The following is a 13,746-nucleotide window of genomic DNA, read 5'->3' as shown; positions in this document are numbered from 1 at the left end:
GAGTGAGGGGATGGGGGGCCCTGAAGGGGACTGTGGAGGGGGGCCAGGAGAGAGAGGGACCTGGGGAACAGAGACTGGGGGTGGAGAGCTCCAGGGCACCCCACCATGCACTCACAAGTGCATATGCCCTCCATCCTATGCAGGTTGTCAGGGCAATCAACACCATCCTCCTGTGGAAGATCGTCTGCATCGAGGACCTTGATGCTGCCCTTGTGAGATTCACGGCACTGGGCTTCTTCAACCACTTTGTCGTGCTGGATGGGACCCACATTGTGATCCGGTCCCCGGACCACAGCCCGGAGCACTACATCAATGGAAAAGGGTACTCTGTGGTGCCCCAGGCCCTAATAGACGCCAAGGTATGGGTCATAGACCTCTGTGTAAGCTGGTCCAGCTGAGCCCATGATGCCTGAGTCTTCCAGAAATCTTGGCTCAGGTGCAGGATGGAGGAGGTATCCTACACCCAACCCGCCCCCACCCCCCGGTAGCTCCTGGTCAGGGACATGACCATGCTCCCCTACATCATGGCCGATGCTGCCTACCTGCTGCACCTATGGCTTATGCAGCCCTGCACAGGCCACACAGACCCACCTCTGGACCTTTTTAATGAGCACCTGAACCAGACCTGCAACACTGTGGAGTGGTCATTTGGGCACCATAAAGGGTGCTTTTGGTGCCTTTTCACATGGCTGGAGGTTGGCCTCCATAGTGTGCCAACCTTGGTGGGGATATGCTCTGTTCTCCACAATATTGTGGAGAGAAAGCATGAGCTCTTCATGCAGGGGTGGGCTGCTGAGGCCAGCCCCAGCTATGATCAGCTGGCCCACACCCCTTGTTGCCAGGCGCACCAGGATGGGATGCAGGTCAGGTAGGCCCTCTGGAAGGTCTTTGTAGGGGGCCCCAATAACCCTCCCCCAGGCACCTGCCCCAGCAGGACTCCCCCTGCACATCTAACTCTCACTGCTCTCCCCTCAACCCCCCCACACACCCACCCTTCACTGCTCCCCCCACCATTCACAAGGGACATGTGGATGATGGAAAATAAATTCTTTAACTAAATCTTTGAACTGAATGATTATGAAAAACTGTACAAGAAACTATATACAAGGAGAAAAGGGGGGACTATGTACAATGTGGTGTCCTGGAGTGGGGGGAGCATGAACTTGGAAAGGGGGCCTAGGGTGAGGGTGTGGAACCTTAGTCCTCAGCAGGGGTTGGGGGCCATGAGCCACACCAGATACATGAGCCCCTACTGCCCTGGGTCCGAGGTCCCCATCGGGGCTGCGTCAGGGACAGGACTATGTGGAGATAGGGGTGTGGAGTTGGGTGGTCCAATGGGCTCGGGCTTGGCAAGGACCATGTGGGGAGAGGTGGGTGGCTCACCACGAACCAGGGGCTGTAGTGGGGCAGTGGGGAACTGGAGCAGCCACTTGGCAATGGCCTGGGCGAGGGCACTGAGGGCCATGGTGACCTCACCCCCAGGCCTCCTGCCTCCACATCATGTCAGCCTCCTTCAGTTCCAGCCAGTGCTGGAGCATGGCAGTCTGTGCCTGGATGGCCTTGGTGCAGGCTACTACTTCCTTCTCCTCCCTGTAGTGGTGCTGGCATGGCTTCTGGACATGAGCCTGCCTTGCACCAGAGGTGGGGGTGCCCTGGCCCCCTCGGCACCTGCTGCAGGGATACCCTGGCCCTGGATGGAGCTCACCTACCGCTCAGATGTCAGAGCTCTGGACACAAAAGGGGAGAGAGAGGCAACCCATCAGTCCCACAACCTCGCCCCAAGGCCGTGCACACACACCCTGGCCTGCCCCTCTGCTCCGCAGTCCACTGACCCAGCAGCCCTGGGGGATCCTGGGCACCTGGGAGGTCACCACTTGGGTGGGGTAGTCACTGGGTGCAGTGCACTCCTCCTACTCACTTCCTGGGCATACAGGTTGTGGTGCTGATGATGGGAGTGAGTGTTGAATGACACACACAGCCCACCCTGTGTCCCGGTGGACACAGCTGTTTGGAATGCATCTGGACAGGGGCAGGCAGCCATGTGGCCACCATGCTGGCAGCTGTGGCAGGGGCAGGCACCCGTCACCCTGACCCTGAGATGTCCAAAGCACCAGTTACCTACCTGAGGATCCCTCAAGGAATTTGGGAGAAGTCTGGGTGGATGGTGCCTGGGCAAGGCAATGACCTGGGTCCTCTCCTCATCTGATGAGGGCTCCAGCTCCTAGTCCAGGGTTCAGTCTCAGGGTTCCAACTGTTCTTTCAGTTCTGGCTAAAACTCTGCTGTGGCCACCACAGTGTCAAGCACCGTCTCCAGCTCATCTGTGTCCTTCAGCCCCAGGAATTGGTGAAGGTCCCTGTAGTGAGGGCAGCTGGTGGGTGCTGCTTCCGTATGGCTGGACATATCCTGTGCCCAGCAATGGGCATGCCACAGCTCCTTGACCTTGAAGCAGACCTGGTCGCTAATACAGGGGGGCTGCCCTGGATGCTCAGGCCAGTTGACAGGTGGCCAAATGCAGCAGTGTTCCTGAGCCGGCTGCCAGTCTGGAGGAGGACCTCCTCATCCCCTCACAGCCCAAGGAGGTCCTTCACCTCAGCCTCCATCCATGATGGGGCCTTCTTTGGGCCCTGGCTGGGTTCTTGGGATTCCTCGGATGGCTCAGAGGGGGGATCCTGTGGGTGCAGGCCATGGTGATGGTGGGGTGGATGGTGCTGCTGACACGTTGCTGGGAGGGTGTGCTGCAGGAGGCTGGTGTCCTCCATGCTGCCAGTGTGCTCTCGGCTTCCTGTCATGGAGTTTTTAAGTCTCTGCATCTTTAAATGCAGCCAGACACAGAGACCATAGAACCCCAATGGTGCTGTCAGGGGCATCTCCATGCTGTGGTTGGCTGGCACCACGGAGGACTACTCTTTTGAAAGAGCAGCCCGCAGAGCATCTACACACATTTTCTTTCAAAAGTGTCTTTTGAAAGAAGACGCTTTTCCGGACATGGGAATGGAAGAGCATTTTTTGGAAGGCTGGCAGCATTCTTTTGGAATTGTTTTAGAAAGAATGCATCTTGTGTGCAGATGCTCCATGGGATATTGCAGAAGAGCTATTTCTTCTGAAAAATATTTCAGAAGAACTTGCTAGTGTAGATGCAGCCAAAAACAGTCATACATTTCAACATTTTTAATTAGATGGATGAGCCTAAGACTCAGCAGTCAATTGTGGTGGTCCCCCACTTACAAAATTTCATGCCTCCCAAGGGGGCCTGGCCCCCCAGTTTGCACACCCCTGGTTTAAAGTCAACTTTCTGTTCCCCTTAGTCCTGACCCTTAAGAAGACATCTCTCCCTATATGAATTATCTTACAAAACTGTGGCTTCATTAGACATTACAATCGAGGGAGAATGCATAACAATGCCTGAGGATGGATTTGTCACAGTGTTAGAGGGATAGATTCAAATGTCCTTATATAAACTGGATAGCACCCTTTTCCACAAATATTTCTATTGACTTGCACATTTTATAAGATACTAAAATGACTAAGGGTGGCAGAATCTGAACCTTATTTTCACATTTATGAAAAAGCAGTGTAGCTCTGCTTTGAGATTTCAATATTGATTGGATTTACAGAAAACACCAGGAAATCAGAATGTACTGTCTTAATCATTTTTCATACAAATTCCACAGGAATTCAGACAATAATCAGAAAAAAAGATGCCAGAGCCTCTCGAATTTTCCTTTCTCACATCACCACGTGCTCTCCAGCTTCTCAGTTCTTTGTTTAATTTAATGAAGAAACTTTTCCCAATGGTTTCAAATTTTCCTCTCAGGCTTTTGTGCATGTGTGGTAGGAAAGAGGCAGGGAAGAGTGGAATATGTATATACCTGCACACGTGTGTAAATGGTCACCTATCCCAACATTTACAAAAGATTCAGGGTACTTCCAGTCCCAAGGGATCAGTCACATACCTCAGATCAATTTGTACCATTTATTTTAAATTTCATATAAATATATTTGCAACATATTGCATTCAGTAATCATAGGCACCATACCAAGAATGTGGGGATTATTACTGCTAAATCAAACCTGTGACCCTGAAAAAGTTCTTTTCATATTTGTCCTATTGGAAGAAGGGGGAAAATAAATTTATGTCAATACTATTTCTGTGGGCACATATGATGTTAGGACATTTGGGGAGGATATTTTTTTAATTTTCATATTCATACGGGCTTGCAATCAACTTTAAAAACCTCTTTAGATAAGGCTGTGAAGCAATTTGGAGTGATCAGTGTTATTAAAAAGGTCCTTCCTCTATTCGTGGAAGCAAAATTATCAGTCACACAATCAACTTTTTTCTCTTTCACCTGATGCCAACAAATCAGGTGTTAAATCACCTGGGGAGGTTTTAAAAAGCAAATTATTGTATTGTTGGCAGTCTTACTACCATAATTTTCTGGGGGCTATTCTGAGTAGCTGAGGCTCTGTGAGCTGCCTTGGTTAGTATGTATATGTATGTGCTGGGATGGGGGAAGAAACATGAACTCAAAAGAATTCTATGTGAGTTTAAGCTGCATATTTAATTTTGTAAGGACTCAAAAGTATTACTGGTTTAGCTAAACAAACAGAAGCTAGGGAAACCTCATCCTTCCCAAACAGATGTGCTTCTTCTCACAGCTGTTATCTTTGGGGATTATTGACCTGTAATTTAACTCATTCCTGTGACAATTTGTTTTCTCCTATTCTAACTCACCCACACTAATGCCTTCTAACTTCAACATTTTCCTCATTTATCCCACTTATCAGAGTGGAAAGATCACTTCCAAACACACCACACTCATCCCTAGCACTAGCCATTACCCCTCCTTCTCTCACCTTCATCTGAGATCCCTTGCTCTCACCTCTGTTCCCCCATTATTTACTTAGGCTTTTAGCAGACGTGGACAAGTAGTAAGCATCTGTGTCCTGTGGCTGGGTAGATAGTGAAGTACGCTCATGAATAAAAACAAAAGATGGTACAGTCCCTACCTTTGATATACACATCCAGACCAGTCAGAGGCAGGCTGAATGTGCTACTCCCTGAGGTAATCTCCCTCCCTCAGATCGCAAAGAGAGATAAAGGCATGTGACCTGACCTGGACCTGGAGAGGTCTTCCAGTCCTGGCATGACTGGTCAATAGAAGTTGGAAGATCCTCTGACCTAGACAGTGAATTTGTTATTTGTGAATTTGTCTATTTTTTTCCTAGTCTGTGTGTTGCTAGTCTGCAGCTAGTACTCAACCTAACCCTATGTATGTCATCAAATGGCTGAGCTCAGAGGTGGTATCTGAGAGTGGAAGAAACTATGAGCAAAGGGTAACACCTAGGATAAGAATACATTACAGCATTTCTGACACCTTGTCCTGTCACTATTTCCTGCTGTTCCCTAGTTCTAATGATAGACATCTTCTTGTGAAGCTAGGCCCCTACTATGGGTCTTGGATCCATTGCCCTAGCCAGCCCAGGACTCACAGGCTACGTCTACACGTGCACCCAACTTCGAAATAGCTTATTTCGATGTTGCGACATCGAAATAGGCTATTTCAATGAATAACGTCTACACGTCCTCCAGGGCTGGCAACGTCGATGTTCAACTTCGACGTTGCTCAGCCCAACATCGAAATAGGCACAGCGAGGGAACGTCTACACGCCAAAGTAGCACACATCGAAATAAGGAAGCCAGGCACAGCTGCAGACAGGGTCACGGGGCGGACTCAACAGCAAGTCGCTCCCTTAAAGGGCCCCTCCCAGACACACTTTCATTAAACAGTGCAAGATACACAGAGCCAACAACTAGTTGCAGACCCTGTATATGCAGCACGGATCCCCAGCTGCAGCAGCAGCAGCCAGAAGCCCTGGGCTAAGGGCTGCTGCCCACGGTGACCACAGAGCCCCGCAAGGGCTGGAGAGAGAGTATCTCTCAACCCCCCCGCTGATGGCCGCCATGGAGGACCCCGCTATTTCGATGTTGCGGGACGCGGATCGTCTACACGTCCCTACTTCGATGTTGAACGTTGAAGTAGGGCGCTATTCCCATCCCCTCATGGGGTTAGCGACTTCGACGTCTCGCCGCCTAACGTCGATTTCAACTTCGAAATAGCGCCCGACGCGTGTAGACGTGACGGGCGCTATTTCGAAGTTAGTGCCGCTACTTCGAAGTAGCGTGCACGTGTAGACGCAGCTACAATCTGGGATCCCATAGCTGACTTAATCTAGCCCTGTATATTTTCATTATTGTGAAACGGGTGAAGAAATTTGTCATAATCCTACAAGGATATTTCTAGCTAACACTGCAGCAGCTTGGGAAATCCCTGGAATCTTCATGGGGTCCATGGATGACACAATGTATGCATATTTAATTCCATAAATAATAGGTAAGTAGCACAATTTGAGTGATAGTGAATGTTTCACAGTATAGCTCCTAAAAGTATATATGTATAGTTTTCTATGTACTCTACTTCTCCATTTGCTTTCCAGAGTATATTTGTAGTATGGCAGACAAGGGAATAGGGGTTTCCAGTGAATAATGAAATCATGTACTACATATTTTTAAAACTTGGTTTCTCTACTGTTTCTGGATAAACATTCAGGGGAAATTATGTGAGTGTAAAATGGTATCAGTTAAACCTTCTGAAATTTAGCAATGTTGACTCTCTCACAGTATGAGGAACAAGTTTATCACTTAATTCATACTAACTTTTATAGAACTTCAAAACTAAGCTGTTGCCATGCCTTAGTGGGTCATAGCTGAGAATGCCAAATTCAGGACAGATGACTTAGAAATAGGGAAGATTCAACACAAACTGTTGCTTATTCAATTATTAGATTATACCAACCCAGAAGCAAAAGTGTACTGCTACATAATTGATCCTGCTGTTTAACAAGAAGCCAAAAGTGCAGTCTCTTTCGATACTCCACCAATCAGACACTGGATGGTATTATAAGTGATTCCTGAAATCAATGTAATCAGATACAGAGTTCCTCTAACCCCCAGGGATCAGCCATTTAGCCTGGTCAATATATAACTCAGAATTTACCAAATAATCACACTAATGTCAATCCTTTAGTAAGTAAAAACTAAAGGTTAAGTAATAAAAGTAGAGAGATATAAATGGTTAATAGTTCATATATATACAAGTGAGTGCAAAATATTCTATCAAGTTTGATGCAGTGTTTGAATAAACTGCTACCTGCAAAAATCTCTCTGGAGCTACCCAAACAGATTGCAGGGCACCAGTCCTTATTCAGAGCTTCCTTGTCAGAAATCCAATCCAGAGGAAATTAAGCAGGAAATGAAGACAAAATGGAGATATCTCATGTGCTTTTTAATTTCCTCTGCCATGTGCATGTAACTTTAGTGTCTCAAACAAAGTCAACAGCCCATTTCTGGAAAGGTAATGTCCCAAGATGAAGCCCAAGGTCACACAAGCATATCTCATGTCTTTACATGCTTTGACAACTCACAGAGGTAGACATTACCCATATTTTTTTTCTGAGGCATTCACAGGAAAGACTTACTGAGTAGTATAATTTTCTTCAATAGCACATTATGAGCTGAGAGTTGTTAATGGGCTATCAGCACATCTGTCTGGCCCTAAAATAAATTTTATTGGAGGGGCATTACCTAGGATTACATCTGTAAGATACAAGTATACAGCCAATATTTATAACTTCATAAAGATGATATATTCTCATAAACAGAAAGACCACTCATGGACAATAAGACCATTACAGAGAAACTGCATAAATCCTTTGTTTCATTCTTTATGGCTGATGATGTGATAGAGATTCCCAAACATAAGTCATTCTTTTTAGGCAAGAAATCTGAGGAATTGTCCCAAACTGAGATGTTATTAAATAATGCTTAGGAACAAACTGATAAGCTAACCAGTAACAAGTCTTGAGGACCAGACTGTATTTATCCAAAAGTTCTGAAGAAATTAATGTATGATATTGCAGAACTACTAACAGTGGTATGTAACCTATCATTTAAATCAGATTCTGTACCAGATGACTGGAGGATAGCTAATGTGACACCATCTTTAAAAACCACAGGCAAGTAGGCCTAAATATCAGACAAAAATGGTTAAAACTATAGTCAGAACAAAATTGTTGGACACATAGATGAACAAGATTTGCTGAGGAAGAATCAACACAAATTTGGAAAGACAGATCATTCCTCACTAATATCCTAGGACTGGGTGAGCTAGTGAAGAGACATTTAGTAGGTTGCCACGAGGTAAGAGGGAAGGTCCTCTCAAGGATCAGTGACTGGTTAAAAGCTAGGAAACAAATGGTAGGAATAAATGGTCAGTTCTCAGAATCAAGAGAGGTGAATGGTGTTGCCTAAGGATCTCTACTGGGGGGCATTCCTATTCAATATATTCATAAATAATCTGGAAAAATGGGTGCATGGTGAGACGTCCAAATTTGCAAATGATACAAAACCATTCAAGACAGTTCAGTCCAAAACAGAAGGTTGAGAGCTACAAAAGGATATCACAAGATTGCATGACTGGGCAAAAATGGCAAAAGAAATTTAATGCTGATAAATGCAATGAAATGAACACAGAAAAACATGATCCCAACTATACATATTAAGCAACGGGGTCAAAATGAGCTGTTACAACTCAAAAAAGAGACCCTGGAGTCATTGTGCATAGTTTTCTGAAAAATTCACTCAGTGTGCAGTAGCAGTCACAAATGGAACTAAATGTTGGGAATAATTAAGAAAGGGATAGATAATAAGCAGAAATATATTTCCTTAATATAAATCACTGGTATGCCTATGTCTTGGATAATGTAGGCCGATGTAGTTGCCTCAAAAAAGATGTACTGGAATTGGATATGATCAAAAAAAGACAACAAAAATTATTAGGGGTATGGAACAACTTCCTTATGAGGAGAGATTAGTAAGGCTGAAACTTTTCAGTTTGGAGAATCAAAGAGTAAGGGGAGAACATGACAGAGGTTTGTAAAATCATGCCTGGTGTGGAGACAGTAAATAAGGACACGTTATTTACTCTCTCATAACATAAGAACTAGAGGTCACCACATTAAATTAATAAGAAGTAGGTTTAAAAGAAATGAAAAGACGTTTTCCTTAACAGAATGCACAGTTGACCTGTAGAAATACTTACCAAAGGATCTTGTGAAGGCCAAGGCAATAGCAGGGTGATGGAAAAAAATTGATGAAGTCATGAACGATGGGCAGGGAATGGGTGACAGGGCATAGATTACTTGATGATTACCTTTTGTGTTCATTCCCTCTGAAGCACTTGTCATTGGCCACTTTTGGAAGAAAGAATCTGAGCTAGACAGACCTGTGGTTTGATCCAGTGTGGCCGTTCTTGTGTTATCTTGTAATCATGCTTAGAAAATCATATTTTCCAGACCCCTTATATGATATACTTGATACAAGATTTGTTACAATTATATAACTGTGGTAATGCAACATCACATAAGCATTATTTAATATAAGGGGGTTTAGAGTAATTGTACTGGTGTAACCCTTCTGCAAGGTGGCTTATAGCAAAAAAAGAGCTGTCAAGCTGTTCACTACTCTGACACTCTGAGTGCAGAAGGACTGGACACACAAAAGACCTTAAAATATCTTGCCTCTATAAGCCTCTGACCCTGGGAGCTAGATGCTACCACCTTAATGAGAAAAAAAAATCTTTAAAACACAGGAAATCTTGGGATGTCTCTCTGTAGGTTAACCCCACACCCAACCACTTACAAGAGAGGTTGAAAACAAAAAGGAAGAAATTAAGGTGTACTCTGGCCTTGAAGTCTTAGGCATGCATATACATAGACCCTTCTCTAGGACACAGGAATCAAATTGTTGCCTTAAACAAAAGGTGATTTACTAACAAACCAAAACAAAATATATATGTGATAAAACATACTTGGTTGCTAGGTGTACAGAGCAACTAAAAAAAAAAGGTAGATTAAAGCACAGAGAATTACTGGATTCAGTTTAAAAGTTACACTGTCGGGGGGGGGACATACATCAGCCAGCCTGAGAAGTCCTGCGCAAAATCCAAAATAAAAAACAACTTAATTGTGTCTGGATAAACATTTCCTTTCTACTTACATATCAATATGCCCAGATTTCCTTGAGGATGAACATTTACTGAATTCCTTAAGCCTGCTCAGGCTTAAACATGTCTGTGTCACTCTCTCCAGCCACACAAAAGAAAGAACCCTCAGCAAGTAACTGCTTCAATTAAAACAATCCCTCTCTTCCTGTTGGCTCACCTGGCTGCTTGCCACAAGAGAACCCACTCTCTCTGGGTTTAACCTTCTACAGGCGTTCATTCATGATAGGATCTGTGTTTATTAAAAACCTACTGGTCCCCTTTTAACAAAGAACTATTCCAGCTTTGAACCCCCACTCAGAAACCTCAAAAAAATAAACAAATTGTCCCCCAGTGTTCTGAACAGGCAGAACTTCTCCTTTTCAAGCATTTACATTTTGTGTACGAACAAGGTAATTATTATTCAGGGGAAAGGGAACTCAGACAGACTTGGGAAAACACAGCCACAAAATGCAAATGCAAGTAGAGTAAAATACCCAATGCCTTCAAGTAACTGACAATAACCCATTCAACTCCCTTCCCACTTGCCTGTGAGTGTATCCCAATGGTAACAGTCCCTTGATTGCACCACTCCAGCATCCACCAAACCCCATTTATGGCTTTGATCAGTAACCAACAACTTGCCCTTTGCAGGTCTGTTTTCAGTCACAAAGAAGAGCTTGTCTGGTCCAACCTGAAGGCACCATCGTATAATGCAGCTTAGCGATTCAACATTTTAAAGGCTGTGGGTAAATGAGGCATTGTAGGAGCCCATTCATCCCTGCAACTTCCTTCCATAACAGCTGTCACAGCAAAATCTTCACTATGCATCTTCTGCTGCAGTGGAGTGATCTACACAATCCCTCCAGTAATGTCGGTAGTAAAAAGAAAGCTTGATACATGTGACCTTGTCTAAGAGGCCTCGTATGGGACTTGCATTAAGAAAGTGGTCAAGCCTTGCTGGTATAAAGCAAAGTCAGGCTGTGAGCATAAGTCAGACTCTCTTGCAAAACATCCCGGCTTGAAAGTTCAGAAACCATGGAAAGAACCAGTCTGAAAGCACACACATTGCTAAGTAGAACTAACCACAAGACACTTATGCAACTATGCACCCTTGAAACCAGACCACCTGAATACCAAGGATGGCACAAACACACTCTCAGAAGATAACAAGAACATGCTGACCCCCTGATAAGGTCAGGATGACTGGGTAATGGATACATCTTTCAAATGGAACCAAAAAGTATAAGATAAAGGGTGGTAACTAACCATGTCAGAATGGTAATACATACCTTGTTTGTGCCACTGGAGAAAGAGGGGTCTCTGAGGGAGTGTCATTGTCCAGCCAAGGGGGGAATGGAAAGTCCCACCATTCCTTGAGCTGGTCAATTGTAACAGGCATACATGTGTTAGTGGGCCTGTAGCGACTGGGGCAGTGATGCTCGAACTGTGGGTCAGGACCCCAAACTGGGCTGGAAGCTCATTTTAAGGGAATCATCAGGGCCAGCATTAGACTGCAGTGCAAACCTTGCTGTCTGAGGGCTTCAGCCCTGGCAATGCGGCTTGGGCTCTGTTTCTCCTTCTGTCAGTGTAATGAAGTAATTTTTATTGTCAGAAGAGGGTTGTGGTGCAATGAAGTCTAAGAAGCACTGATCTACAGAGTTCTAGGGCCACGCCTTATTGACAATAAACCTGGAAGGGTGACTTTGCTTATGAAAAAATCTGTAGTTTTTCTGGGCAATTTGATCAAGGTCTGTGCTGATTATCCGCACAGAGATGAGACAGCACGTGTTGAAAATACACACATGCAGCCAACAGCTAACTGCAGGATTTTCAGTGCGCACTGTCCTCGTAGTGAACTCCCCACATAAGAGCATACAGAGCCCTCAAGTAGAGTCCTGTCTGCATGGCCATGAGCTCTTTGCCTTTTCCCCTTTGTAAGCCTCTCTGTAAGACTCAGACACCTAGTATCCCCCATGCACAGTGTGATGGAAAACTTCAGCTACTTTACTTTTCATACTCATCACACAACCATCAAGGAAAAAGATAAGGGCACACTATTAATCCCATCATACAGGCTCTAAGTGGTGCATAGGGTTTTTATGAAGGTCCCTTTCACAGGAATTGTTAGTAGGAATTTTAAAATCTCTTATATCTCATTTAAAACCATGTGGAAAATATATGTACTTGCACGTAAATGCTATATAGCTGATCTGCAAAACCTAATTCTTTGCTTCATTAGTCTGTCTAAAGAGAAGCCGAGAAACTCTGGTCTGCTGCTGCAGCTATCAAACTATACTCATTTGCTCCACATTGATGTGTAGGTGGAGTATGTAAAAGTGGAGTTTGTTTCCATTTGGTGTTAACTTGAGTGGACTGATGTTAACAGAAAAATTCATAAAAGGCAGTTTTACTCATTTCAATTTTCTAATAGAAATTTACAACTGTGAGTGCCAGCTCATGTGTTTGTTAGTACTAACAAGTTATTATGAAAATTAATTTTTCTGAGGTAGTCCAATTGGCATGTATCGTTAATTCTAATGATATAGTCTCTCCTTGTGAGATGTATTCAGTTCATCACACCGTTATTTAATTTATATAATACTAGTAACATTAGTTGTTTTTACCCATGGAAAAATACCCATGTAACTGTATTTATTTTTATACACACACATTACATTATTCCATAATGGGTGTGTAGCGTGGGAAATATAATTGTTCATCGACACAAATGACAATATACAAAAAAGCACTTTTTAAAATTATGAAAGCTTTTCAGGTATTCCTTATATGGTATTTTACTTTAGAATGATGTTTGTAATGCTTTCAGAGCTGTTAGGGATAGAATTCCTGTCTTTGCCATGAGAAAAAAAATCATAACCCCTTATACGTGGAAAGCATTTTCGAGCAAGGCAGTAGAACATGCACAGTTGTTCCTAAGTATATTTCTTTGTTTTATACTAAGAGATGTACAGAACGTTTTAAGTTATACAAATATAGCCACTCTACCTGTGACAATACTGCTCCTGTGTCCTCCACCTGTACCTGTAGTCATACAGATCACATGGATACTTCAACCCAGATCCTGGTGTGGTTTTGCAGAGATTGTGGACCTCATTTCCAATATATAGAAATCCAGGCTGGGATTATCTTCCAATGTGAAAGGTGCTTACTGGTGGAATATCTCAGGAGACAAGTCAAAGAGCTACAGGAGGAGGTGTCTAGGCTGAGGAGCATCTTTGCCCAAGAGAAATTCCTGGACAATATTCATGTGGGGACATCCACCACTGAGGAAGCTACAGAGATACAGAGGACTGCTGGCACACCATTGGGGGGTGTGGAAGAGACGGTGGTGTGTCAGAAAGCACACTAACAGCTGGTTACTTCTTTCGTCAGGCAGTGTTCCACCCCTGTTTCCAATCCACCCAGCGTGGTTCTGGAGAACCATTATGGTGTCCTGGCTAGGAAAAATGTTGACTCACCCCCTAAGGTGGAGGAGGGGAAGCCACATACCCCCGAAGCTGAGATGTCTGCAGCCACCACTCCCAGAAGGAAACATAGGGTAGTGTAGTTGGAGATGTGCTTTCGAAGGGGGAATGGAGGTACCCATCAGTTGCCCTGACATGACATCCCAGGAGGCATGCT

Source organism: Carettochelys insculpta, chromosome 3, assembly GCF_033958435.1.
Source record: "Carettochelys insculpta isolate YL-2023 chromosome 3, ASM3395843v1, whole genome shotgun sequence".
Lineage (NCBI taxonomy): Eukaryota > Metazoa > Chordata > Testudines > Carettochelyidae > Carettochelys > Carettochelys insculpta.
Note: the sequence above shows the minus strand (reverse complement) of the source record.